This window comes from Ursus americanus, chromosome 21 (assembly GCF_024610735.1).
Source record: "Ursus americanus isolate L20-20 chromosome 21, mUrsAme1.1.p, whole genome shotgun sequence".
Classification (NCBI taxonomy): Eukaryota; Metazoa; Chordata; class Mammalia; order Carnivora; family Ursidae; genus Ursus; species Ursus americanus.
In genome coordinates this window covers 30,100,680-30,106,679 of record NC_142147.1, presented here as the reverse complement: position 1 = coordinate 30,106,679, position 6,000 = coordinate 30,100,680, and positions in this window count along the sequence as shown.

Genomic DNA, 6,000 nt, shown 5'->3' with positions numbered 1-6,000 from the left:
CCAGTGCCGTATGCTTACACTCACCACATCGCCTTACTCTGAATGGAGTAGGACTCAGGGAAGGAGGGTTAGGGGTTAGCTTTGCTGAGGTTACTCCACTCCCAGATTATTATGGTGCTTACATGCCTTCGGTCAGCATCCTCCCTGGAGGCTTGCTGTGCCCCCACACATGGAAGAGACCAGCACTTGCATCTCCTGGTCTCAGGCCTGAATGTATCTTCCAGTTCTTTTGTGTCATGCCATCTCATGCATATCCAAAGGTCTAAGACCATGACACTCCCAAAGAGCACTTAGTCATACAGCCCACGAACCACCTGAAGCCCTTCAAATATTATCTGTATGGGTGTTCCCCGTGACTTTCTCTTGGTCTGAGTGCTGCAATGAATGAGAGGTGGCTTGTTGAACTGTGTAAATGGGCACACAACTCTTTATCTGGATTATGTATCAATAAACTCAAGGAAGTTCAAATATTAATAAGCTACAAAGAATGTCAACACCTCATCCTGTTGACAGATTCTATCTATACCTTCATTCAATTCCTCTCCCCACCTCATTCTTTTTATTTATATAATTGCAATTAAAAATATTGATGTGCTTTAAAAATATAGATGTTCTTGTAAAGTAGCATTAGACAATTCATACTTTGGAGGTTTTTTAAAAAATGAATCAGAATACGGGAAGAGCCCAGATCTCCATCAATGGATGAACAGATAAAGAAGATGTGGTGTATATATACAATGGAATATTACTCGACCATCAAAAAGAATGAAATCTTGCCATTTGCAATGATGTGGATGGAACTAGACTGTATGTATTATGCTAAGTGAAATGGGTCAGTAAGAAAAAGACAAATACTATGATCTCACTCATATGTGGAATTTAAGAAACAAAACAGATGAACATAAGAGAAGGGAAGGAAAAATAAAGTAAGATAAAAACAGAGAGGGAGGCAAACCATAAGAGACTGAACTATAGGGAACAAACTGAGGGGTTGCTGGAGGGGTGGTGGGTGGGGGATGGGGTAACCGGGTGATGGGCATTTAAGGAGGGCACTTGATGTGATGAGCACTGGGTGTTACATGCAATTGATGCATCACAAAACTCCACGTCTGAAACTCATAATACACTATATGTTAATCAACTTGAAATTTAAAAAAATAAAAAAATAAAAACATAAATAAAAATGAGTCCGAATTTCATTTGGAAGGCAGTGTTCATGACTGCTGCAATTTTATTCCTAATAAATTGTCATGAAAAAAATGTCTGAAAATAAGAACAGTAACCTGTAACAATGTCTACTTTTTCCCCCTGAAACCTGTCAGTGTTACCTTACACGGCAGATGGGATTTTGCATGTGTGATTAGGTTCTTTAGAAGGGGATCTTTAAAAGGAGGAATTTCTCTGGACTATGAAGGTTGGTCCAATCTGAAAATATGAATCCTAAAAAACAAAACAAAACAAAACAAAACAAAACAAACCACCTTTCCTGGCTGTACTCAAAATGAGGTTTAACAGTGGAAGAAGGTGGGGGCCTGGATGGTGCAGTCGGTTGGGTCTCCAACTCTTGGTTTCAGCTCAGGTCCTGAATTTAGGGTGGTGAGATCGAGCCCACGCTGGGCTCCATGCTCTCAGTGCAGTCTGCTTGAGATTGTCTCCCTCTCCTTTGGCCTCTCCTGCTTGTGCTTTCGCTTTCTCTCTAAAATAACTAAATACCTCTTAAAAAAAACAATGGAATAAGGACATGAAAGAGATGCTCTGTTGCTTGTTTTGAAGATGGAGAAGAGTTCCAAGAGTCAAGAAATGACAGTGTCCTATAGAATCCCCCAAAACAAGGAAACATTCTTCTCTAGGATCTCCAGAGGGAAAGCTGCCCTGTGGACACCTTGGTTTTAGCCTGGTTGGACCTGTTTTGGACTTCTGACCTACAGAACTGTAGGATAATACATTTGTGGTATTTTAAACTGCAAAGATTGTAGGGCCTTTTAACAGCAGTAAGAGGAGGTAATACGTAATTATTTCAAAGATTTATAAAAACAAAACCAGCAACATATATTGAGTTGTTCATGTGTGCCACATGCTCCTCCATGGGCTTTACTTGTTTTCATTTTAACACTGTATTTTGAGGAACAGAGATGATAAATGTTCCGCTCTGAGATGTCATAGCCTGGAAGAAACACGTCTTGGATTGGATCCTAGGGTAGTTTGAGGCTGGCTTTACTCATTTCAACATTGTTTTTCACAGGGCAATTAAAGGAAAACTTTTGAGGAATCTCAAATATGTGTTTTCATGTTCTGTCAATATTAGATTGATGCATTCGTGATGGTGAGGTCAGCAGGGTCATATAAAAGTCGATCAGGACACAGGAACTGAAAATGGCCGGCATGCACATCAAATGCTCATAGAAGATTCAGTTATCTTCAATTGGCATCTGATTTTCCTATAAATCAGGCTGAGAGTCTAAGTAAAATTAAACAGGAAAAAGTTTAGGAAAAAAACATAATCCCTGGTCCTGAGTAAATGAATGATGGCTCCCTCTGTCCTCAGGCTTGATTCCTGCTCCCTACCTGCCTTACCTGCCTCAAGTTTTCTGCCTGAAGGAAGACACAGAATACCTACATTTGGTGTATATTGATCCATGATATGGCTAGGGTTTACTGTCATCACTAAAAGGGTCAAATTTCCTTTCCTTCCCTTTGCAAGTGGCTGCCATGGGATTTGATATTTTCCTGTTTCTTACCTGACTTCCCAAGGCGTGCTGCGGGATCCCATGCCAAGAATGGTGCCCATGGAAGGAAAGATGAATAGTGATATAGGTGATCCTTTTGGAAGTAAGGGTGCATGTAGCTAATAAAAGAGGATAATTTGAAAGTCTGATCAAGTCCCAGCTACTGTCACTCATTTCCTGCTTCCCACTCTGGTAGATGGCCAGAGGCTTGATCTCAAGAAGGATTAAAGAGTGGGAGTGGAAGTGTGGCTCACAGGCTATCCTGAGGTTCACTATCTACTCTTAAACTCTGGCTTCCTGCAGAACCTTCCAAACTGGCAAAGGCAGGTAGGAACTCGGTGTGTTCTCTGCCATTAATCCCTGGTGAAACATTCTGTTCCCTCAGCGCCATGGAGATCAAGGATGATAGATGTTTTTACAGAATCTATCCTTTCTCAGACATTAGTGGGTGGGAGGAGTTTTTCTGTGAGACAATTGCAATTTACCTCTCACTTGTGCGTTTTATGTCCCAGAAGAACACATTCTCCTGCTGACCTCTATGGTGGAGTTGTCCCTGTTTGTCACCTCTGCTGTACCTGATTGAAATTGCTTCCAGCATCACCCCCAAACTATTTACTGCAATTTAGACACTGGTGTGCCTGATGGACATGAGAAGGGCCACCACCATGAGTCTTATGGGGATTCTCCCTGGACGTTACAGAGGGCAAGAAGTCTCCTCCTCCAAATGGTTGCTGGCCTCCTCATTGATTTCCATAAATTCCATCACTTGGAGGCTTGTGAATGAAGAGAAACTTGAATCGCTAAACATGAGGAGGGGCAGAGTTTTTACTGAATATTTTCTTCTTCACCCAGGTAAAGACTCAAGAATAATCCACATACTCACAAGCCAGCTGTTTCATGATTTCATCTTGACTTAGGCGAATTGTTCAGCTTCTCCCCAAACTCATCTCCCCACAGACACTCCACCCCCTCACCTTGCTGCAGCTGAGGAGGTGAGAAGTGCAATGCGTCCTGGTGATACAGCAAGACCATGGCCCACCGCCCCACAAGAACTTCTCCATCCCTTATCACTCTTCCACTGTCTTCTTACAGATGGTCAAAGGTACTGTACCCTTTGAAATTTTTGAATATAGACAAAATCATCAATGGGATCACATCTATATCAATATATTTCCCAATGAAGAGTTTCTCATTTTGGGTTAGTGGACCTAACCAAGCCCTGTGCTCATGGACTCTTTGACATGAGCCACATTTGTGAAGATGGCAACATGGTCACCTCCACCCCAGACCCTCTCCCCATGGAGTGTTCTGAAGGATACTCTGTCCTCTGATCTGGCTGTCCTATGTATACCTGCCTTGGGGTGTCATGAGACTCTGAGTCTGAAACCTATGGGCCAAGATGTGTCCTTGTCTATGGACATCTGTGCACACTGTACTGATCCTTTTGTTATGGGATCTGTTCCTTTCAGGTCCACTGATTAATAAAAATCAACTAAATGTGACAAAGGGTGATATGATGTCCTGGGAGAATACCAGCAAATACCAGAGACAATGCCTTCACGGATACTAAGAGGCAGATGTAACTGCACTGTGAGTTGTCCTCTCGGCTCTTCCTACAGCCCAGGAGTTGTGGATTATTTCTTTCCTGCTATTGTCTGCTTCTAGGCTTTGCTTCTTGCCCCCTCAACCTGAAACTTCCCCTTCTCTATGCCTTTGGATCTACTTTCTGTTCTCTGGCCCCTGCCACACTTATGGTAATGAGATGGAGCTGAGTCCTGGGAGGGAAAGTGGTGACCTTTGTTGTGATCTTTTTCTAGATACAGTCTGAGAAAGAAAGAGCTGCTGCTGATCACTCTATCCACGCGTGTTGATGGTACCTCCCGGGCTCCGTGGAGTCCCCACACTTGTGCAGCACCAGAGCCTACCCCCTGGATGGAAAGATATAAGTGAGGCCATCTAACATATGTCTCTATTTCTCCCATGTCATGCCATCTCCTGCATTTCCAAACCTCTGCCTGAAGATCTTGAGACTCATGAAGAACACTACTCTCATTGAGTCCATGAGCCACGCCAAGCATTTTAATTATTGTCTTGTTATGATGTTTGTCAAGGACCGGTTTTTCATCCAGTACTGCAGTGAGGGCTGTGAACACTCTGTCATGATGAGTAGACAGGGGCATTTATGAGGTGCACATATTTGTTTGTATAGCTTCTGCACTAGGTACCAATGAACTGCCAAGAAATGGCTGAATCCTCATCCTGTTTACAGATCCTTCAGCATCTTTAATTCTCATCCCCCCACCTATGGGCTCTCCTTCACTGAGGAATCACGTTCATAACCATGCTCCTGGTGACCTGGAAGCACATAGTCTCTCGGCTCCTTCCCCCCTAGTCTCCACATAGGGACTAAAGAGGGTGCTGAAGCCGGTGACCTCTTGGATCAGAACTAACAGTGCATGGCATGAAACTTTCTTAAAGACACTTGGGATATAAAAAGATCAGCAGTGGTGTCAAGGAAGGGACTTCATGTGGAGGGACAGAGTCTAGGTTGCGTCCTCTATGATCCCAAAGAACACACACAGGCCTGGAAAACTGGGTCTAAGTGGACACAGCCTGAGGGGTGGGGCCAGGCTAAAATTGTGTGGCGGGTGTATAGTAGATCTTCCCCGACACGCCTTTGACTTCCTTCCCTGGGAGAGAAGTGGGAGACTGATCTGTGTAGTGGTAAGGGACACAGAGGCTGCTAGTGCAGGGCAGATGGCTCAGAAGAAAGTAAAGAAGGTCCCCCTTGCATAGACAATTTTAAAGCTAAATCTAGACTCCTCTCCCACAAGAGGGCATGGCCTGATCAAGGGTGAGGCTGCTATGGGGCCATCCCAGGGTTGGGGTGGGGTGGGGTGGGGTGAACAGACACAATCACTGACCCATGTGTGATGTCGTGACAAGTCCTGGGTGTGCACAGGGGAGGGGACAGCCTGGGGCAGACCATCCACTGAGTGTCTGCCCAGTCTTCGCAGGAGGCCAGGGTTGGCATATAGGGTTTGCCCGGTGTATGACCTCCACAGATTGCCTGCAGGGGCATGGCCTTGTGCCCAGTGGGAGACATAACTGTCAGGACAGCTCCTTGTTTCCTCATCAAAATGGGGTGCCCTAAAGGTAGGATTAAACTATACCACGAGCAGTCCCCATTTGCAGCTCTGGGACTACAGCTAATTTCTCTCCATGTCCCCTGGTCCCCCTGTTCCCTCCCTGGCCCTGCACTCTCTCCTCTTCC